This window comes from Microcebus murinus, chromosome 20 (assembly GCF_040939455.1).
Source record: "Microcebus murinus isolate Inina chromosome 20, M.murinus_Inina_mat1.0, whole genome shotgun sequence".
Taxonomy (NCBI): Eukaryota; Metazoa; Chordata; class Mammalia; order Primates; family Cheirogaleidae; genus Microcebus; species Microcebus murinus.
In genome coordinates, this window is record NC_134123.1 from 4,313,374 (window position 1) to 4,336,995 (window position 23,622).

A 23,622-nucleotide genomic window follows, 5' to 3' on the forward strand; every position below is an offset into this window, starting at 1 on the left:
CGCATAGCCGGTGCCGCTGCTGCCCGCCGCCGCCGCCTGCCCGCACCCGCCGCCGCCGCCGCCGCCGCTCTGAATTATTGATGCAGCCGCGCTGCAGCCGGAGCGGGCGGAGAGCGCGCGCGGGGCACAAAGGCGCGGACCGCAGCCTGGCCCCGCCCCGCCGCCCTCCCGCCGGCCCACCTCCCGCCTAGGCCCCGCCCCGTCGCCTGAGGCTCCGCCCCCCAGCCAATCCTGGCGCGCCGCGCTCCCCGCCCAGCCAATGGCGGCGCTGTCCGCGCGCGGCCACCTGACCCCGCGCGCCGTTGTTATTAGGCGCGGCGAGGCAGGCGGCGCGCGGCGGCGGGGTTGGGCCGTGGCCGGAGCCGACTGCGAGTGAGGGCGGGGAGCGCGCGCCCGTGCCCGCGCCCGCCCGCCGCCAGCCGTCTTGCCTCCGGCCTCGCGCCCGGGTCCCGTTCGCGCCCGGGCCCTGCCGCCGCCTCCGTGGCCCGCCCTCAGGTAGGAGGCGGCGCGCGCCGGGCCGGGCGACACCGCCGCGCGGGTGGCAGGGAGGGAGCGCCCCCCGGCGGGCGCGGGCGGGCCGGGCGCGGGCGCGGGCGCTGGGCACCTGGCTGGGCCGGCGGGCGCGGGGCGCGTGCGTGCGCGGCGGGGCGGGGCCGGCGCACGTGGTGCCGCGGGGCGTAGGCTCGGCCGCCACTCGGAGAGGGCCCGACGCCGGTCGTCTCCGCGCCCCGCTCGCTCCCCGCCGCGGCCGCGAGGATGGAGCGCGGCTCGCGGCTCTCAGCCGCCACGCGCAACGGCCGCGGGGGTCGGACAGCGCTCGCTTGTCCCCTTGCGCGTTTGCTCCCTTGCTGGGGTGGACCCTTGAACCCCTACCTCTACCCGGTACTGCCGGGTGCGGGGCTGCGGTGACGAGCGAAACAGGCGCTGCCCGCCTTAGTGCCCCTCAGTGTGCCGCAGGCGGGGCGGCGACAAGGACCGTGGCATCGCGCGCAAGCTCGTCTACCTGTTTTTCTCTTTTAAATTTAAAATTTGTATTTGGCATCCATGCTTTTTATTTACTGTGCACCTTTGTGGCACGCTTTATCCCCGCGTAAGTGTGTACACCAAATCCTGCGATGTATAGGCGACTTTTAGAGGGTAATTTTGACCCTAAATGAATTTTCGCCCCGTGGGTAGAATTGGAACTACAGACACACAGACACACGCACGCACGCAGTCACACGTGAAAGTAAAAACACACCTTCGCTGAGTGTCAGGGAGAGGAGAGCGCGGAGGCGGTGAGGGAGGGCGCGCTCTTGCCCAGGTGCGCAAGGCCAAGACCTGCAGGGCGCGGGCAGCTAACCAGGTACGGGACTGGGGGCACATGATCTGTCACTGCGGACCCCCAGCGGAGCCCAGCTGGGATGCTGCCTGCAGCGCTCTTGTCCCTCTGGTCACCGCCAGCGACCTCAAGGGCGTGTTCAGCCAAGCCAGGGCAGAATCTTGGCCGCAGCGCAAGAGCCTCAGGACCTGGGGAGCCGTGGGGCTCTAGCTGACCGCACTGCCCCTTGGCTTTGGGCTCCTTGCTGCGGGGCTGCGGCCACCCAGGCTACGCTCTCTCCACGTGGGGAACCGGCCTTGGAGTCGCCAACAGCCACGCCTTTCCACTTCTAGGTCTCCTTTGTTTCCTTGAGACTTATCATAGCTGTTTAAAGAATTTCCCGGAAGGGGGACCCCACCACTGACCCACGCCTCTGTTCGGAGACCCGTGGAGATCACTGAGAAGGTGGCAGGAGAACACGCAGGGGCAGGGAAGGGGGGAAGAGCCAGCAATTTTACTTTAAATTAAAATGACATGAAAATATTTTCTCAATACAGATCTTTCAGAGACGTCCCCAGAAAGCGTCGCCAGCTGTGATTACACCTAATGTGAGAGCATGAACTAATTTCAGAGGTGAGACTGAATAATGAGACGGCATCCAGGGTAGCGGCCAAGACTGGCAGTTCTTCTGGGTGGAGGGGACCTGGAGGAACACTCTTGTAGAAGCAATCCCATGCTCGCAGTGCCGGGCGCACACTGCCAGTCATTGCACAAATATTTACTGAGCGCCTCCGGAGTGCCTGTCTGGCTGCATTCAAAAGCAAGGGATAGGGGGCAGGGGAGCCTGTTTTCATGGCACTCACAAGCAGGACTGAGGTTACCCGGAGGAGATGGTGGTCATCCTCTTCCTCTTCTCTTCCCAGTGTGCTCTGGTGGGCAGAGCCCATGTCTGAACTGCCCTGGGTATGCCCTGGGCATGCTAGTGATTCTCCATATTGTATTTCCAGTCTCAGCCGCTTGGATGTAAGCCCTGCCATTCTAAGGGCTTGCTGTATATATCTTTGCTTATATATCCTCTGTGCATGTTTATCGGACTCTAACTTTGTCTCCCTCCCTGCCTCCCAAACTAAGCCCCTTCCTTCTTTCCCTCTCCCGGTGACATCGGCTGCACCCATCTAGATGTAAGAACTCTAGGGACCCTCACGTTTAACCTGACCCCATTTTTGTGTCCTGTTGTTTGAGCCATTCTCATAAGTCTGCCTTTTGGGGACTTATCGTCTCTGGTCCAAGGTACTGCAAAAGCCTCCGAATTTGTCCTCCGGGGATTAGTGAAGGATCAGTTGAAGGATCGCCTCCTGGCTCTGCCATATGCTGTTTGTTCTTTCATTTGGTGATACCTATTGAGAGCTCCGGGATAGGTAACCTCCAGTTCTCTCCCTTGTAGCTGAGACTTCAGATCGATTACTCCCCTGGCTTTCCCCATTCCTCTTCGACATACTCTGTGTTCAGAAAATTATGAATGTTAATTTAATATTTAATAGATATGTGCTTTCATGAATTGTGAGGATTAAATAAGATCAGGAATATGAGGAGGAAAATCCATTGGAAACCTCAAAAGCAGTCAGGTTCATTTTTAGTATTGTTAAGGTTTTAGAGTCAGAATTCTTTTAGCTGCAAGTGGCAAAACCTAACCGGCTTAAGGATTTTATTTGGTTGATACAAAAAGCCTAGGGGTGGATCTTGCCATTTAAGGTATAATTAGATCCGTCAATCAGTGTTACCAGGATCTGTTTTCCAGTTTTGGCTTCATTTTTAAACAAGTTGTTTCCGTATGATAGCCTTTTAGAAAGCAGTACCAACTGGGTGATTGGAGCCACTTCCTTGTTTCTGAACATGGAGAATAGACTGTTTGGATGACTAGGCTGGGATTCAGGTACCTTTCTCTGGAAAGGGGTTTGGTGTTAGCTCCACATGGTCTAGAATACAGAGGTTCTCCAAAAGAAAATCAGGGCAGGGGTACCAGGCAGGTGGAAACAACAGGCGTTTACTTTACACACACACAGAATGGCGATAAAGACTGATGCCGTCGCCACAACAATACATGTGTGTTTGTCACGGTGCTTTTCAGTCTCCAAGATCTCGACTAAACCTGAAGTCAGATGCTATCCAACACGATGTTATTTGAGATGCAGCTTTGAAGTGTAGATCCAACTCAAATAGTAGAACCAGATAAGTATAAATAATCAAAACACTATTCTAAAATATTTCTTTGACAATATTCTGTTGAAACTGATTTTTATCTTTTCATTTTTTTGCTTTGAAGAAAGATAAGCATTTCATTTCTTTGTAGACAAGTACCTAAAATTTCTCATTATTCATCAATTAAAGAAAACAAATGAAAATCTGAGAGAGAGCCTGAAAAATAAAAAGGATTGGAGTTAGGTCATTTTTGAAATGCAAGCCTGTAGAGCTTAACTTGGTAAGGCTCCTCAGGTGTTGAAATATTAGTAAGGCATTATAAAACCATTTCTCTGAGGCTTTTAAAGTAATGTAGAGATTTAGGAAACTGCAAGGTTGCAAATAGTAAATTTGTACTGTTATTGTTTATGCTTTACCTGCTGGTTTAAATGTGGCTTTGTATTCTGGTGAAGTGAAGGTTGATTTCCTCTCACTGCATTCTGAATTTCCCACCACGGTGCATTTTGAGAAATGGATATAATGGCAATCCCGATAGATATTTTATTCATGGCAAATCTACCTACCCTCCACCCTCTACCCCACACCATGGAAAGAAACCAGCCCTCTATTATTGGAATGAGAGAGCATTTTCAGGAAAAGGGGAATATTTTCTCACAGGATATGAAACAAAGTCATCCTTTTATTAAATCAAAATGGATTCTCTAATGTTTATACATATCAAACAGGATTTCATCTCCTTTAGTCTTGGTTCAAAGGCCCAGACAGTCCCCTTCCCTAGTATTTAGTCCATTTGCTCATAAAGAAAAAGAGAAAATCTACTTTGTTCTGAGGAGTGTTAAATTTAGGATTTCAAGAGTCAAGGTCATTTCAAGTTAATGCATGGATCTAGACTATAAAATACAGAAATGATTCTAAGGTGTACAAAGGATGAAATAATATTTTAACTTTCACCAAAACCTCTGTCTTCCTGGGTCTGTCTTTTTTTTTTTTTTTTTGTCTATTCTGATTCATTTTAAATGCAACGTTTTTGCTGTTTAAGTTTAAAAAGTCACCTTTCAAAATCAGCTTTGTAATTGGACATTTTTATTAAATGTAGAAAAATGCAGGATTACATTTTAATGAAGGCCAGGTTTGTTGGTAACATTTTTATTCTTTTTTAAAAAAAGAATTTGATCTTTAAAATATGAAAGAATACATTTCAAATGTCTTTAGCGCTTATGTTAATTCCAAATAACACATTTCTTAGGCTGTGTTCAGAAGGGGAGACTATATATCTTCTAAATTAAGAGATGCCAGCACCATTTTTAAAACGATGCCTTGAATCTGCTGTGGTATGTGCTGGTTGGAATTTAGTATGAAGCTGTTATTGAAGCAGATGACATTAAGGTCAAAGGCAAAAAAAACCCAGAAAATAGTGTAATCTTACAGAGCTGCTCTTGAGAGAGAAACCACATAGGTAACATCAAACAGTAGTTGGAATTTTTCCAAGAAGTAATTATCTGTGTGCTGTTTGCGTGGTTGATTATGGGGACAAACCAAGGTTTAGCCAATTCAGCAAACATTTATGGAGTGTTGTAATGTGCAAGACGCTGTTTTAGGGCCTGTGCCCGCTGCAGAGATGCACTACACTTGACGCCCGCGCCCAGGGCTTCATTGCACAGGCGTCAGAGGCACACACCTAAGGACCTGCATTTAAGACTCTTCCAGTTCTGCTAAGAAGACTTCTTCAAAGTGGCAGCTTTAATTATTCTTCGTATTTGTTTACATTTATCCTATAATCAGGAGATATATAAAACTTGCATATACATACAAAATTAATATATTAGAGAGCATATAATTCTCAAACAAGAATTTCAGGCATATACTTTTTTTTAAGGAAAGTAGTTACTCCAAAAAAAAAAAAAAAACTAGGCAGATATCCTAAATTGAAAATCATGAAGTACAAAACCCACTATCATTACCAATAAAAAGTTTTTAAAAATGCATTTGGCATTTATCAAAGAAATGGTTAAGTGTTGTCATCATCTGTGGGTGACTGGATTAATATTTGGGGCAAGTTATCACTAATTGTGGGAGGGATCTTAGGGGAATTTCCTGGGTCTTGTGTTCATTGATAATTGTATAAAGATGTCCCACAGCTCAGAGAGCTCTCAGGATGGGGTCTTGGAGAAAAGTCTGCTCACTGCAGGACTTGTTGAACCTCAAACTTGTGTGTCATCGGGAAGAAAATGAAGGAATGAATTTAAATGGAATTTGAAGAGAGGGAAAGGCAAGGGAAATGGGAGAGGTTTTTATTTTATTTTATTTTATTTTATTTTATTCTTTAAGTGGAAAAATCCCCAAGCGATATTTTCTAGTAGACTTAGAAATTAGGTCAGAGGCGCATACTTGGCCTTTCCACTCGGCCAGGCCTCGGAGACAGGTCCGGGAATGAGCAGGCTCACAGCGTGTGTGCTCCCCCATCACAGAGCCCGTCTCTGCTCTCCCTGCCCTGTTCTTGCCCCTGGAAGCTGGCCCCCAACTGGCTTCTGGCTGGGTCTGGCCGGTGGAGGGCACCAGCGGAGGCGGGAGAGAGGGAGGAGAAGAGGAGGAGAGGTTAGGGTACCTCTTCCTGCTCTCTGGCTTCAGTGCCCAGTGTGAAGAATGACGCCAGGAAGGCCCTGGCAGTGGGCTCTCCCTTTCAGGATTGTGCTTCCTGCACAGCGGCCCCTTCTGTCCTGGGCTCCGGCCCGCACTCCAGTGGTATTCCCTTCCCATCTTCCTATCTTGGCCTGAGGGTGGGCGGTTTGCCAGTCTGTGGGTTCTCAGCACCTCCTGTTGATCCCCCAACCCTGCCAACACCTTGAGAGGGTGTCCCTTCCTTAAAGTCTCTCCATGTGGGCTGTCTGAATTCAGTTCTGTTTCCTCCTGGCATCTCAGTGATGCCCTGTGTCAGCACAAACTGTTGCTTCGCTTCCAGAGCCAACAGACAGGAGGCATTTTGTCCTCTTGTGGAAGCATGAGTTGTTTGACCCCTGGCTGTATCAGAGAAAAATCATCCTGAATGAAACCCTTATTTATTACAAGTAAATCTGCCTGACATCACCACAAACAAAGCTATTCATCATGTTTATAACAAAATTATAACAAAAATTAACTACCGATACATGTAATTATGTAGTCTTCAGAAAATAAAGTGAAAATATTAAAAGAAGTATTTCTTAACATAACAAATACTAACTCTCCAAGCAAATTTTATCCTATAGCCTTACGGTATAAGAATATGTTAAAATCTTGAGATAAAAAGTATTATTTTATCAACTCATAAAGCTATTTTGAGTTTTTATGATATAAAAACCTTACTAAAATGAGTTTTATTATGGGGAAACATGACAGTTACTGTTATTCAATATTTTAAGCTTGTAAACTTTTATTTGTGCATGTTGTCAACAAGGATTTTATTGTTATTCCCTAAAATAGGTGATGTTTTACATTTTAACATGTTGAAAGTAAGCCATAACAAGGTATATTGCAATGTATAGATACTTACCAGGAAATTCTTTCAGTCACCCATTTAATGTGACCGTCTGTTTATTCCACTGCCTAGTATTGTTTGAGGTTCTTACCAAAATAATACTAGAGGCTAGTTAGGAAACATAAAACAATTAGAAAATAATATTTGACAAGTGAGCTATCCATAAATGCCAAAGAAACCTGGGATAGGTTCAGTGAAAATATCTACTTAATCCTGGTGTTTACTGGTCTGGCAGGACAGACTGAATGAATCCGCACTTCCTCTGGTTGTTGTGGTAACATACTGCATACTGTGACAGTTTCAAGTAATTATAGACACACTGAAATTTATCTATGGCTTTGCCACCATGTGGTAAAATTTCACGAGTATTTTTTATGACCTCAAATATTATGAAATTGATGCCAATCAATATTTAAGGCACCAACAATATCAAAATGATAGGATATTATTGAGGTAAAACATCTATAGCTTTTTTATTTTAATTTTTTTATTTTTATTATTGTGGGTACATAGTATTAATAGTTTATATTTATAAGGTGCATGAGATGCTGTGATACAGGCATGCAAAGTGTATTAGTCAAATCAGGATCACTGGGGTGTCCATCACCTCAAGAATTTAGTATTGCTTTGTGTTGGGAACATTCCAGTTCCTCTCTCTTAAGTTATTTTAAGGTATACCATAACTACCTGAGCAGGTGTAGGCCTAAAAAATATTCAAATGTACCATAACTTACTGTTGACTGTAGTCACTTTGTTGCACTATGAAATATTGTTCATTCTATCTAACTATATTTTTGCATCTGTTAACCATCTTCCTTTGTCTCCCCCTCTCCTACCCTTCCCATCCTCTGGTAACCACCATTCCATTGCCTATATCTATGAGACCAGTTGTTTTAATGTTTATTTCCCACACATCAGTGAGAACATACAAGACCTGTCTCCGTGCCTGGCTTATTTCACTGAACGTAATGTTCTCCAGCTCCATCCATGTTGCTGCAAATGGTAGGATTTCATTCTTTATGGCTAAATAATATTCCATTGTGCATATGTACTATATTTTCTTTATCCATTCATCTACTGTGGACACTTAGGATGATTCTAAGTCTTGGCCATTGTGAATAGTGCTGCCATGACATAGAGTGCAGGTGTCTCTTCAACATACTGATTTCCTTTCTTTTGGATATATACCCAGTAGTGGGATTGCTGGGTCATGTGGTAGTTCTGTTTTTAGTTTTTTGAGGGACCCTCATACTCTTCTCCATAGTAGTTGTGCTAATTTACATTTCCAACAGGGTACGAGGGTTCCCTTTCTCCACGTCCTCTCCAGCATTGCTTATTGCCTGTCTTTTTGACAAAAGCCATTTTAACTGGGGTGGGATGATGTGCCATTGTAGCTTTGGTTTGTGTTTCTCTGATGACTAATGATGCTGAGCATTTTGTCATATGCCTGTTGGCCATTTGTGTATCTTCTTTTGAGAGCTGTCTATTCAGAACTTTTGCCTATTTTTTAATCAGATTATTTGATTTTTTTCCTGTTGAGTTGTTGGAGCTTCTTGTATGTTCTAGTCATTAACCCCTTGTCAGATAAGTATTAATTGTTTGCGAATATTTTCTCCCATTCTGTTGGTTGTCTCTTCATTTTGTTGGTTCTATAGCCTGTTTAGATAAAGACCAGAATTTTGGAGTACCTTGAACCTTAACCGTTGCACTTTAGTTTTATTGATTGAGCTGCCCACATTTTATAGACTGGGGCTCAGGAAGGGTAAGTTCCTCTGAGACAGCACATGTGGCACAGTGGCTCTTATGCAGTAGCTCCAAAACCAGAATGCAAGGAAAGGCTAAAATCCCATCTCAGTGCTCACTAGGCAGGAGCCCTTTGGTAAGTGGTGTAACCTCTGCGTAATTTCCTCATTGGCAATGTGGGAATGTTAACAAGTACTTACCTTAAAGGCTAATTGTAAGGATTCGATGAGATAATCCATGATTTGGCTTCACCTGCCATTTTCTGCCCAGTCCATGAGTGTGGCTGCCCTCCTTCTCAGGTGCCCAGGTAGCAGGCGTTGGAATCCCAGGTGCGTTCTTCTCTGCCCTGTGCTTGCTCCGGGACCATCTCGAAGCCAGGTGAGTCGGCTCTTTGCCAGTGGCTTTTCTTCTCTTGCTGTGTAAGTCCAGACACTAATGTCTTCCTTTGAGTTTTATAGATATATTCCACTGAAAGTCCTCATCCCCAAATTTAAAACAAATACTATTTTTGTGCCTCAGTAACAATGTGTACACAGTTGGCACAGTTTCACAAACACATATGTTCCTTCTTTCTGTATTTATTGAACAAATGTATATGTGATAGGTATTATTTATTGAAGGAACCAGGCATACATCAGGGAACCAAACTGACAGAACTTCCTACCCTTTGTGGCAGGATCTGAGGAAATATCTGATTTTGTAACAACCGTATTAGTCTCCTTATAAACTTTATTGCTTTAATACTGAAGCTAAATCAATCACCCCCCACCCATCTCATCGACTGGGATGACTACCGAAAAGCCACAGTTCCTTTTTTTTCTTTTTCTTTTTTTTTTTTTTTTTTTTTTTGCAAGACAAGGTCTTGCTCTGTTGCCCAGGCTGGAGTGCAGTGGCAAGATCATAGCTCACTGTAGCCTCCAACTCCTGGGCTCAAGCGATCGATCCTCCTGCCTCAGCCTCCCGAGTAGCTGGGACTGCAGATGTGTGGCACCACTATGGGCTAATTTTTCTTATTTTGGTCTAGAGAAGGAGTCTTGGTATGTTGCCCAGGCTGAAACTCCTGGCCTCAAGAGATCTTCCCGCCTTGGCCTCCAAAGTGCTGGGATTATAGGCATGAACCACCACCCCAGGCTGAACATCCTTTAAAAGATGCTTCACAACTCAAGATTTGGCTTTTTTTAATATGACATTTTATTTTTTTTTTCATTTCTATCTAGGGATTTAATTGGAAAGTCCTCAATGTTATACATTTTATGTTGTCATTCCCATTTTCAAATTTAAGCAACTTCAAGGATTATGAATCTGGCTGCCTATAAATTAAAGGTGAAGGTAATCATTGTGTTTCATTGGTACATTCTGTCAATGGAGAGTGGTTTCCTTTGCTTTAGTGTATGAAAAATTTTAATGGGCCTTTTAAAAATATTCTTGTTTTAAAAATATTCCATTTTAAAATGTACTCTCTGAGAGATGGATTTGGTTTCAGCGTTTGAGGCTGAAAATAGGGTGTGTGGAGACGCTGTCCCTGGCTGAGCCTTTCTTCCTCCGTCCCCTGTCTCAGCCAGCCGGCCTCTCGCCTGTCTGACCTCACGGCACACTCTTGGGCTCCGAAGTGTATGACCACGTCCCCTTGGGAGGACCTTCCGTGCCCGCTCCTGCGACAGCATGAGGAAGTGGTTCCTCACAGGTGAGCGCTCCTCACACTCTCCCGGGGAGCGGGGAGGGAGGCTGGCCTTGTGCTGGCGTTAGGAGTGGAGCGCTTTCCCAGTCTCTCCCATCTTCATAAATGATTTTCTATTGTGCTGGGACAGTAGTTCTGTAAATAGAACATTCTCCCCTGGAAATCACCCACAATGCTGAGAGCACACCTTGCAAAAGGTGAGTCTGGAATATAGGGTGCATCCTCAGCATTGCCCAGAAGCTGAAGTTAGGGCTCCCTGGAATATCTAAAGCAGATTTATAGCAGTTCATTAGTGTAAGGAATCAGGGAAACAATGCGCCCCCTTTCCCCAGTGAGGGAACGGAGAGCTCCCTGGAAGCGCAGGCGTGAAGCTTTGAAGATGAGCTATTGTCAAGTGCTCTCGTGTATTCTAGAGAGGCCCACTTGCCTGTTTTGAACCAGTTTTCTTAGAGCATATGTCTCACTGTGCAACCAAATGGGTGTTTATATCCCAGCCACTTGGCAAAAATTCTGTCATTGCTTCAGGGAGATCCATTTCAGGCCTGAAGCACAGAGCTGGTAGTAGGTGGGATTGGGGAGTTTGAAGAAATGACACTGCTGCAAATTTAGAGAATTTTTTTGTTGCTGTTGTTCCCTGTGATCACTGCTAGACGGGACTATGCAGAGGCCTACGTCAGCTCAGTTATCCGGCTCACTCTAAATGAGAACATGTTTGTTCCTGTTCAGTGGGATGAAAAATATTTGGGCCTCTTCATGATATCTCTGTTGCCCACTGAATTCTTTCCACTGAAATACATTTCTCCATGTATTTGAGACAATCACCCTTTAAAAATCTTTAGAAGTCTATTTGATATTAAGTGCAAAAAAGATACAAAATAATTATAGGTTGTATTTACAGAAAATTTCTATAAACTGTAATTATGGAAGATTGGGAGAGTGTATGTCAACACATTGATTTATTATCATCTTTGGTTAGAAGTGTAATTTTTTAACTTTCTTTGTAGTCTTGATATTTTCTCCAACCCTAATAAATGTATTTTAATAGAGTTTTCTTGGATGCCTAAAAGAGAATTTCTTGTTAATATTACTAAAATCCATATAACATCCATGGGCACCATCAGGGCATTTTTGCCTCTACGTCAACCTTGCAAACTACACATAAGGATGCTAATAGGAGTGCCTCTCAGACAGGCTATTGTTTGCTTTCACCAATAAATCATTCATAATTGGAAATAGAAATCCTTTCTTTCCAACATAAATACATCTCTTTCAAAAGTACTTCTCTTTTGTGAATGATGTTTAATGTCTAAGAAACTAAAGTAACCTTTATTATGTATATTGCTCTAATCAAAACACTATTTTGTAAGGTGGACTCAAGGTTACATGTTTAAGAAAAGCATCCAGTTAATCCCATTAGGCAAATCATCTTATGCACAAACCTTTAACTATTGATGGGCTGTCTCTAGCATGCTTCAAGAAATAAATAAATAAACCTTTATTGAAAAGACATCACTAAGAGCATATGTAGGTATATAGAGCTGGATAAAATTAACTAGTATATTTCACAAATAACAACAAAACAATAGCTTATATTTGCAGAGTGCTATTTAAAAACCAATATACCATTCACAAATACATATTCATCTCAGCATGAGACTTTCAGGTGGTTATTAATATTAAATTTTTAGATGTACAAAATTGTGGATGTAGTCTGGCAGAGGTAAACTGATTTGCTATAGGTCACTCAACTGGCAGAGGTAGAATTATTTCCTGTCCCCAGCTCTGAAAGCCTGAATTCCTCCTCCTAAAACACTGTCCCTCAAAAAGTCAATTCTCCTGATTCCAGGGCTGGTGATGCAGTGTTTTAGCGAGTGTTAGCTCTGATTTAACTTTAAATGTGAGATCTTTTGTTCCTATCAAGCAATGAAGTTTAGTTTGAAAACTCTTAAAGATGATAGACCCCTCTCTCTATTCTTCTTTCTCTTTTGTCCCTGCACGATGTTCAGTATGTATTACTGCTGGAAGCAGATTATTGGCATTCCTGTTATGCTTTTCCATACCTCTTAATCATTTCTGCAGCTGTTGACATGACAACAATTATGCTTCCACTTTTAAAAAATTGTTACAAAGATGCAAAAAGAAAAGAGGAAAGCAAAGGAATAAACTACAAGCAATTATGTAAGTGATATTTTGTGATCTGACATTCTGAGGATAGAGGGATAAGGTGTTACACAGCACTGCTTTTTAATATCTGGGTTTTAATCTTTTGTTGCCTGAAGACAAAATTCACATGCCTTAAAGCTGGCCACAACATAATGATAGAGCATTTATTTTTCTCATCTTCACACCATTCAAATGTTTCACTATAGGAAGAATGCATATGTTGAGCAGGTTACGTTTTGGTGCCTACCAGTAGATATGTACAATTTACCCATATTTCCTTTTGGAAAACGTGTTAAAAACATGCTGAGAAGTAAATCGACACTGTGCAAAGCAAGCCCATGGTTTTAAATATATAGATTATACACATTGCTCTTCCCAATTAGGGATTTAACAGGATTTGATGACCTGATGAATGTATTTGTGAATCATTTATATTTCCTTATCAGTTTGAAGGTTTATTAATGTGTCTTTCTTGTGACTTAATGAAAAAAGTCCTTTCTTCTGTTGCCCCTCTCCCATCCCTGTTGTGCACCTAGTACTGTTTGTACTTATAACTGTTCTTTTAACAGTTAGAAGCTGATTGGCTTAACGTGTCTTATGGTACCACCCAAAGAGAACTTCATTTTATAAATACCAAGATCATTTCCCAAGATGTTTTCAAAAAGATGGAATATCAGTTTTCCTCACATGGTGTGTTTGCATTAGTATTTGGAAAGTGTCATGTGACTGTCATATTACACAGACATGGAAGTTCCTCAAAGAGCGTGTTTCCGGGCAGAAGCACCCAGGCATCCAAACTTTTAACCTAATGGACTATTAATTTTTAAAACTTTGTCAACAATGTTATTTTGAGATGCTTAAGATTTTGCTTAAGATGAGTTTTGTTTTCCAAAATGCATTTGCCTCGTTTTCAGATTATGTTGGAAGCTTAGCAGCAAAGAATGTGCCTGAGAGGAAACCACAGGGAAGTGGACTGTAACGAAACTTAGTCTCATCACATTTGTGTCTTTGTGAGATTTGTTTTAAATTGTAATGTTTAATGTTGATTAATGCTGTAATGTTTGATGTTGAATGTTGAATTACATTTTCTTTTGTTAAAAAATTCTGTGAAATATCAATGCACTTGTATTGGTCTAAAAAAAAAAAAAAAAAAAAAAATTCTGTGAAATAGAAATGTACCTGGTCATTTATTTAGCAAATTGAAGGTAGGGAGAAAAGACAATGGTAACAATAGCTCAAGATGTTTAAACCACAATAATTTGAAGGAAAAAAAAGATAACTAAGATACTGTCCTAACTCTTCCGCTCAATGCTTCTTCACCAAATAAAGAAAGTTCACTTCATTCTGAATTTGATGCCAACAGGAACAATGTTATAGCAAATCATGGTTTAATATACCTTGAAAATAGCACACCTGTTCTGTGGTCAGTTTATCAATTTTTGCCTCTTTACAAAATACAAAGACTTTGCCAACCAGAAAAATCTAGAACCTGGCAATCAAATACCATCCAAAGCAAATATTTAATCTAGTAACTAGAACTAAATGTTAGGCCTCATGACAGCTCAACATCCACTAACCAAGTTTCAGTAACCGGGTAAACCCTCTGTCTCGAGAGCAGAGACAAGTACACCGTATTTCTATATACAAATTCTGCCTTTAGCCATCTGAAAGGGCTCAAAACTAACGCAGAAAGCAAAGGGTTTATTTACAGTGTCCTAAGCATCCATATAATACCTCTATTTACATATTACTCTTAATAGCTAATATAATAAGTATCAAGTACCATGCTTAATTCTATATATGCTTTATTTCAGTTAATCACGGGAATCCTTTATGAAGAGATGGGGTCTTGCCATGTTGTCCAGGCAGGTCACGAACTCCTAGCCTCAAGCAATCCTCCCACCTTGGCCTCCCAAAGTGCTGCAGTTACAGCCGTGAACCACCACACCCAGCCGGGAATGATCTTATGAAGTAGGTACTTTTATTATTTTGATTTGCAGATGAGGAAATGAAGGACACGTAGATTGCCCAGGGCCCTGCTGCCGCGTGACAAGCAGGGATTTCAGCCTGTTCAGCCGGACCCCAGAGTCTGTTCCTGGCCATTAGCAGCACGTAGTCCTTGTGCGCCCCACACAGGCCTCATACCCGACTTTATGATGGATAGTCTTGGCCCTGTTTCATAGATGGAGAAACCAAGGCCCAGAGACTTTAAGTGACCTTCCCAAAATTGCAGGGTCGTGAGCAGTGGCACGGGGACCGGGGACCATATAGGCTTGGTTCTCTACCTCATGTGGTCCTCTTTTCTGTTTTGGGTAGGTCACCACTACCACTGCACAGTTCTCTTCTGACACTAGGAAGGCTGTATTTTGTACATTTCTGTTTCTGGTTTGGAATGAAACACTCTGTGGGTCTCTGTCTCAATCACTCGCCCCTCTAAACTGCACCCCACTGCAGGAGGGTGGCATAAGATCCCTCTGTACGTGGCATCGCTTTGTTTCCACCCCACCCCAGGGCTGCAGCAGGCAGAGTGGGACAGATGTAAATGAGGTGATTTGTCTTGGTTACCACGAGTTTCCCCTTTCTTTGCCTTTTATTTAACAGAAATATCCCTTCCCCCTTCTGTTCTAAAGCACTTCCCAACCATGAAAATAGAAAAGGAGCTATGAGTCCTCCCGAAAGCGTGAACGTGCTTTTGTGATTCCATCAAGACTGTTTGAGCCTAACTGCAGGTTGGAAGTCCCTGGACTGTCCTGGCCCCCCCCCTGAGAAGAGTGAGATGGGAACTGTTGGTGTAGACATCAGCATCACCAGAGACCTACTGCCCAGGGATGCCTAGACTGCACAGTTGCGGTAGATCTGGCAACTGGAGCAGCCTTTTCTGAGCAATGGGACTCTCAGCTCAGGCTCTCTCTTCTGCCCCCTCTCTGCTTGAACCAGGTGGACTCCTGCCCTCCACCAGTTCCTACTTGTCATTGATCCGGAGAATGTTTTTCAGCCTTCCAGTGATAGTTCTTTCATCTTTCTGGGGCCCATGACAGGCAGCATAGGCTTAGAGTGCAGCTCTTCTGCTACCTGCAAGTAACTGGCCTCCAGGAAGCCTGGGTGTGACTGGTCGCACGTGTGTGCGCGCGCGCGCACGTGCGTGCACATGTATGTGCATGTGTGTAGAGCAGGAAGAGCCTTTAAAGTGGGTGATTGAGGACGTCTCAGGGACCTTTAGCCCCACCAGGGAGCAGTGTATTATTCTGGGTTCCCCCAGAGTGGGATCTGGAGACAAGGACCGAGTGCCAGTGGTTTATTTTGGAGGCAATGCCGCATGACACCGGTGGGGGAATGGAGGAGTGAGGCATGGAAAGGAAGGCTGTCCAAGGTGTGTTCCTAAGTCATGTGCCACTGTGGGCAGCCCACTGAAGAATCTGCAAGTCAGTGTGGAAGACAAGCCTGGCATTACTGCCCTGCCCCGAGGGGGAGGGGATGAGGATTTTATCCTCCAGGTCCATTTGGTCATTGGTAAGAGCTTCTGGGGTGGGGGGTGTTAATTTCTTCTTTGGGTCATAGAGGTTTTCTTTAATTTCAGAAAAATCTTTCAGGCAGAGATGCAGACACTGGAGTGGGGAGTTGCTGGAACACACGGAAAGGGGGAGGTCCAGGGGCTGCCCGAGGTGTTTCAGTGGAGGAAGGGCGCAGAGAGCCTTCCCTGCCCGAGACTGTCTTCCGCAGGGCTTCTGTGTCTGGGCAGCGAGGGTTCGGTTACCGCATCACCACTGATGGGGCTGCGGGCACGGAGAGCTGACCGGTGAGAAGGGAGAAAATAGCAAGCAGCTGGTTTGGTGAACTCAGGTAAAGTCATTACAGTCATTGGTATGAACTGCTTATTATTAATGTCTGATTACAGTGCTGCATAATACCAATTATGCATATCATTAAATGTGTCAGATTAACTTTGTCATAAAATTTATGACCACATTAAATTTTATTCACATGCTCGGCTTTCATAATTTATTGCTTATATAACACAGTTAGAACTTCAGAAAAATCTCCAGGACAGTGTTGGTTTCATTACTGCCTTGCTTATACATGAGTAAGTTTCCCTACTCATTTGAAATGTTCACAGTACATGGTCGTAGTCACCAACTCTGCCTCAAGCGTTACCAGTGCCCAAACAATGTCACTTGTGCAGTCACCATGGCTGAGGGAATTACTCCCATCTCTCTGAGTTATCTTGCCATGTATTGATTAATTCAACCAACTTTTATTTGACCCCAACCATGTAACATGCATTGTACCAGGTGGTGTGGATTTAGATATGGATTAGAAGTTGGTTCCATTCTCCGAGAGCTCTTGGTCTGGTAGAGACTATCACCACTTTATAGACAATTGTTAAAGAAGAAAGCAGAAATGAATAAAGGACCTCATATCTGTTTCACTAGGTGTGGAATAACAAAGCTGTTCCTGTATTTGGTTTCCAGAAAACATCTCCAAGCCTATACCAGTTATCGTTTTGTACTTTCAGAAATGAGTAACATTATAGGATAGTACTTATTGCATGGTGCTAGCTGGGAATTTGTAAATGAAAGTTATTCATTGGTAAAATGTGTTTCTTTTAGCAAAGTGTACACCGGTAGCAAGATGACATCAGACGCTAGATCCACACACTTCTTAATAAAAAGCCAGCTAGGAGAACTACTATTTATAGCGGAGGCAAATGCTGCCACAAATGCGCTGTAGTGCCATAGGAAGCAGATCCAAATACGTTCTTGAAGTTTCTAAGTTGACATAAAAAGAATGTTTGGGGAAGGCCTGGCTAGTTATTGCCAGCTCTTAGAACTGAGCTTGGCAGGAGAAACCAGAGCCAGGGAAGGAACAGAGAAGGCCAATGGCAGGCCGAGGAGAGGGCTCCTGTTGGTGCTGGGCCCAGTGACCTCCCTAGGCAGGGACCGGCAGTGGGCCGGATACGCAGGTCCAGCCACACTGACACCCCACGGTGGAGAGAAGGTACATTTGGGGAGACTTTAAAGAGCTTACTTTTAGCCCTTCCAAAGAGCTATATGTACCGAACTGCCAGCCTGGGAACACCCCAGACGATGATATGATCTGAGGCTGTGGTATGCCTATAGCAAATAGAATAGCCCCATAAATAGCAAGGAAATTGAGTGGTAGCAACCAGGTTTAAAACAACCCCATCCTCTCTTCTGAACAGAGCAGTGATTTGAGACAAGATCCCAGCTTAGAAAAAAGCATGTGTTAGTCCATCCTTAAAACAGAAAAGATTTGGGAATGCCTAAAGCCAATACCATTTTTCTCCCTCCACCCCAAACCGGCACTCGAAGGGTCCCCATATCAGTTAGAAGCGTTGCCCCGAGCGCCCTCTTGAGCTGGAACTTGAGGACCATCTTGGAGTGCTCGGTCCTCCACGCCCCGCAGAGCGCAGTCCCTGACTCCTGCCTCTTTCAGTGTTCTTGGACCTCTCCCTTTCCAAGTCCACGGGGGCCGTGGTGGTGGATCTTTGTGCGAAGGTTTCTTGCTTCCTTCCCCCCTCTTCAGTCCGTCTTCCCAGCCCGTGCCAGCGCTGCGCCTGCTCGCCCAGAGAGTGAGTCCAGAGGTTGCAGCTGGGCCTGGGCTCACTTTCCCAGCCCCAGCCCGCAGCCCCTCCTCTGCTCTCCGCCAGCCCTTCCAGTCACCTTCGTCCCCAGGCAGTTCCACACCGCCACTCCCTACTCCTGCTCTTCCCTCACACTCCAAACCCTTCCCGTCAGGATTAGTCACTTTTTATCTCTATTCCAAAAACCAAGGCTCCATCATGTGTGTGTGGTGGTCACTGTAGTTACTGACTTGTCAATCTTAATTACCTTTGCAGCACCTAGCACAGTAACGGAAACACAGTGGATGCTCAAACATGGATTAATTTTGTAACTTAAAATGAGATAAGATGAGGATTTTAGGATGCCAGAGTCTGTGGGTCAGAAAGAGTTGGCTTGGTTTTCATGTCAGGCAGCGTTCTTAGTTTCAAGCTGTATAACAGCTCTGGGTCGTTCAGGCAACACACGGACTCTGCAGAGAACCAGTCTGCCACCACTGCTGGGTGTAGACTCCGCCAGCAGCACCACCACACTCCACGCCTGATGCCCGACTCTGCGGCTCGCTCTGGAAACTGCCCTTGCTCTCAGTGCTGCTGCCCAGCCAGAATGGGTTCCCTGTGGAACCTGCTCATCCCATGTCATGCCAGGAGTCACACATCATCTGATTGGTTGAGCTTGGATCACATGTCTAAGCCCTAGCTGCAAGGGAGGCTGGGAAGTGAGTGTCTGGAGTTTTTGGTCTCTTCCTCCCATCAAAACTCATGAGGTAGAAAAATCCCCAGACAAGAAAGCTCAGATGCTGGGTGGTGCTGGGGGAGGGAGGTCATGGAAGGTACAGAAAGAATGACAAATGTCCACCAGAACTTTCAGGACACCAGAACTCTAATTAAGAACTTCCTTTCATGGTATATCTGAGACTTGGCAGGAAAAAAAATGACATGCTCAAATTGAATGATTTGAGAATTGAATAAAGGGCATATTACAAAGGATGGGCAAGGTGTAGGGACACTGCAGTACAGCCAGGGCTAATAACAGTGGGAAGCCCTATCACCCCAGGCATGGAGAGGCGAGGGAAGGAGATCACTAGACCTGGAGAAAATACTCGTGTGTGGAGCTCAGGCCACACGAGAGACACGGCCAGCCCCAGGCAAGCCCCAGAGAGAACAGGGCAGTAGGCGCCCAGCTCTCTCCCTTCCTTTCCTGTGAGCAGCCACGGCCCCACCCAGAAGCCAGGGCTGGGGGTGGGGCACCTGCAGCCTGTTGGTGTCTGTCAAGGCAGGAGCACAGAACAGGTTGAGGAAGGGCAGAGGGCGGATCTGGAGGAACAAGTAGAAGGTACTCGGCTTCATCAGTATGTCTCCAACACCTTTCTATTCATTTCATGCAGTCTCTCCTTTGGGGATGTCATGTCATGTTTTCAGTACCCCAGCCCATGAGATCGATGTGATCGTAAAGTGTCCTTCTCATATTGACTTTAACGAGATGCTGTTTTCCCCTCGTTTGCTATTTAGAATGCTCTACTGTATGGGTCAACAGTCTGCACCATTAAAGGTTAGCAAATGCCAGCCAGCTTATTGTTCCCTCCCAGATTTGGGGGAAGAGTGGGACATGTGACCTGCACAATGTCAGGAATCTCCCTTTGCACGTCTTCCTGCAGACCCTTCTGTGTGTTGTCTCAGCACACGAGACTCCTGCTGCCTGTGTCTGCCACCTCCTCATTAATAGCCCCGCACAGTTAGTGGTTATGGGCCTCCCCAAGGGCTTGGGCATGTAACCCTGAGCCTTTTGAAGAATGCAGTAACTAGGGTTAAAATAACCAGTTATTTGCTTTGGAAGCTCATACTGAGAGCTTCACCATCTTTGAGTAGACCATGGGCTCCTTCACATAACATGGAAACCAATTGTTTTCACATAAATCTGAACCAGGGGAATTGAGGGATATCATGAGGTATGTAGGTAAAAGAAAAATATTCATTTTTCGTTTAAAAAAATTATATTAGTAGAATTCTAACTTTTAACATGCAAATGATAGAGAAGTACACAGAGCAAAAGGCAAAGTCACCCTTTCTGTGTGCCCACTCCCTCCCAGGTCCTCCCCCGACATTAACAGTGTGGCAGAAAAAGAACGACTTTTCTCCCTGTGTGATGAGCAAGGTCTGTCCTCCTCGGGTGCTGAGGACGGGGCCTTGGAACAGATTGCGCTCTGCCGCTGTTTCCAGGTCCAGGCAGACCCTGGGTCTCTGAGCCCAAGCCAGAGAGCGCCTGCTGCGTCTCACTTTGTGAGAACAAAACCACTTGCAAAGCTGCAAACCTGGGCGGTGTCACATGGCTGCAGCGTGCAAAGAGTTCCTGAGCTACTTCTATCCATTTATTTAAGTGCTAATTGTACATTTCTAATTTGCCACTTTCCTACCCAAATAGAAATTTGCTTTATTATTTTTTAAAAGTTTATACAATGGGATCTAATGATAACAAATATTTAAAATGTCTAGGTTTGATTTTTGGCATTTATAGATATCAGTTGCTTGTCAAGAGCAGAATGTGTATACTTTTGTTAGAAGGAGGTGTCCACAAAATGAGCATGGTTGGTATTTAATGTGAGCACAAGAAATACCTGTTTCCAGTGTTATGCCAGACACATTGAGTTTGCTATATGGATTTTAGGGAAGAGTTAAAAGGATTTTGAAAGCTGCTCATGTGCTTCGTTCTGTAGAAAGAGCTGTCTGACCTGGACCACGCTAGCCCTTCCATTCTCTTGACTCCTAAGTCACACGGTGTCAGCATCTCTCTTAGCTAACTCTCTTAGCCAGTGTTCATCTGATCTCAAGCACTATAAATGGCTCTTGGGTACCAGGCTCATCTTAGCAGATCCTAAGTTCATGGAGGGCAAGGTAGTTGTTCCGCAATGACACAAACACCATTTGACTGAATTCCTTGATCTTTCTCTTCCATAGCTTTCCTATATATATGACCCTAAACCTCTGTCTTCATCACAGCTGTGGCAAAATCTCAAAGTGGACTGAATACAAATGCCCACTCTCGAGAGCTGTCTCTTTCACCCATTGCCTAATCACCACCAAAACCAATGGCTGTTACCACCTCATTGCCACCTTTTCATCCAGCCACCGTCACCTAGATTCCTATGCTAGCCTTCTAGTTGGTTTTCCCTCAACCATTCTGAAGCCCTTTCACCAGTTCTTCACGCAGCAGAAAGAGTTACATTTTTAAAATGCAAATCTGATCATATCATTTCCTACTTAAAATTCTTCAGTAGCTTCCTATTTACCCTGCAAGACAGACACCACCCTTCACATAGCCTAGGTCTTGCATGGGTGGCCCCACCTGCCTCTCCAGCTCATCTTATTTGTGCCCCCCTTTATCTCGGAACCCCAGTCCTACGGCCTTCCTTCAGTTCCTCACTGCTCTCCCCGCCCTGGAACTTTGCTCGTGCCGAGCTTCGTGGCTCCTTCACTTAGTAAATCTCCTATTCATTGTTCTCAGTGAAATCAGCACCTTGTGACTGACCCTTCCTTAAGGCCCCTAGTATGTGGACCATTTTGCCACACACCTCTCCTTAGGACTTCCACAGCTGCTAATTAAACAATTATTTTTTGAACATTTGTTCAAGTCCATCTTCCCTACTCGGCTGTAACACCTATGTGAGCACATGCCAAATCCATTGTATTCAGACCCTTTTTTACATTCATCATGTTTCCAGTACCAGTCTGGCATATAATAAACTCTTCATAAATGTGTATTTTTAAATGCAGGAAGAAAGGAGAAGGAAGGGAGGGAACAGAAAATAGGAGCAGAGTAAAGAAGGGAAGGAAGCTGAAAGATTGTTAAAAAGCCAGATCAGGCTGCTTAATTTCAAAATTATTCAGGTACTTTCACATTTACTACTCAGAATTACTTCTTCTTCTTTTTTTTTTTTTTTGTTTTTGAGACAGAGTCTCACTTTGTTGCCCAGGCTAGAGTGAGTGCCGTGGCATCAGCCTAGCTCACAGCAACCTCAAACTCCTGGGTTCAAGTGATCCTCCTGCCTCAGCCTCCCGAGTAGCTGGGACTACAGGCATGCGCCACCACGCCCGGCTAATATTTTTTTGTATATATATTTTTAGTTGGTCAATTAATTTCTTTCTATTTTTTAGTAGAGATGGGGTCTCGCTCAGGGTGGTTTCGAACTCCTGACCTCGAGCAATCCACCCGCCTCAGCCTCCCAGAGTGCTAGGATTACAGGCGTGAGCCACCATGCCCGGCTGAGAATTACTTCTTTATTGTTGCTATTTTGCTATGGAATTTGCTAAAATCAGCTGATTTTATTTATTTATTTATTTTGGACTACATGTTGCATATAAAAGTACATTTTTGTCATGTGGATTGTCTTACTCAGCTTGCCTCGAATATCCAGCTACTTGCTGGGTGCCTCAGCCTGGATTTCCCGCCAGCCAACATACCCAGCACTTACAGATCCAGTTCAAAGCCAGCATGTGCAATACTCAGCTCCTTGCACCCCGCTGCCCAGAAAACCCGGATCCTCTTTCTGAATGTGCTACCCTAGTTAATGGCCCTACATCCCACCCCGAGCCTAGATTCCTTGCTCACTAACTGCACATCGGTTAACCACCAAATCTCACTGATTTGTCTTCCTACAAATATCTTGCCCACCTCTCCATTCCCGTTGTCACCTTCCTAGTGCAGTTGCTTACTGTCTCTCACCTGAGCAGTTGCAGCAGCCTCCCAGGTGGCCTCTCGGCTCCACATTCAAGCACCTCCAACTCCTCCTCCTCCACATTGGCCCCACGGTTCTTTCTTGTCATGTCACTTGCTGTCGAGAATTCCTCGATGACTGGTCCTTCAGTCAACAGCAAAACATAACATGGCATTCTTGTCCTCGTGTCCCTCATCTCTTTTGTCCCTCTCCAGCCTTGTGTCCCATCGCTGCTTGGTAGCTCCGTGCCATTGCCTGGCGCCGACAGACACCACTGTGCATTTGCACATTCTGTTCTTGTCTGGGCCGGCCCCGCCCCAGCTGGTCTGGCAAACTTCATGCCCTTCAGGTCGAAACACAATCACTGTCTTTACACGTGATTCATTCCGTGTAACAAGAGCAGGGCAGGATCTGGTGAGAGGCGACTGAGGTGGCCCAGCTGTGAGGTGTCGTGGTTGGGACTGGCTGGCGGCCGGGAGATGGCGGAGAGGAGGCTGGGACACCTCTACACCTAGAGTTCTCAGGACCTGCGGGGGTCCACGTGGGGCGAGAGGAGGGCAGAAACCCGGGGGCTCTAACCTGCGAGCCAGAGTGGACAGCAGCAACAGCAGAGACAAAGCAACAAAGAAAAGGGAATTACATACCCGTTACCCAGTTCCAGCAATTCTCAACTCCTGGGTCAATTTTATTCCTTTATAGCCTTACCTACTTTCTCTCCCTGTCCATCCTCACACA

General features: G+C 45.0%; 1 long non-coding RNA gene across 2 annotated transcripts in view; it reads left to right on the forward strand.

Annotated features, from left to right (window-relative positions):
• The first annotated feature begins 412 nt into the window (after positions 1-412).
• LOC105884754 (uncharacterized) overlaps positions 413-23,622 on the forward strand; it is a 40,026-nt gene continuing 16,816 nt past the window's right edge. Inside the window, exons 1-6 of one of the 2 annotated variants that reach the window (XR_012913666.1) lie at positions 413-495; positions 1,858-1,933; positions 9,056-9,134; positions 10,315-10,440; positions 14,412-14,568; positions 16,318-16,437. This is a non-coding gene — a long non-coding RNA (uncharacterized LOC105884754). Of the gene's footprint in view, positions 496-1,857; positions 1,934-9,055; positions 9,135-10,314; positions 10,441-14,411; positions 14,569-16,174; positions 16,438-23,622 lie in introns of both variants that reach the window. The other variant, XR_012913665.1, reaches the window with a different exon arrangement.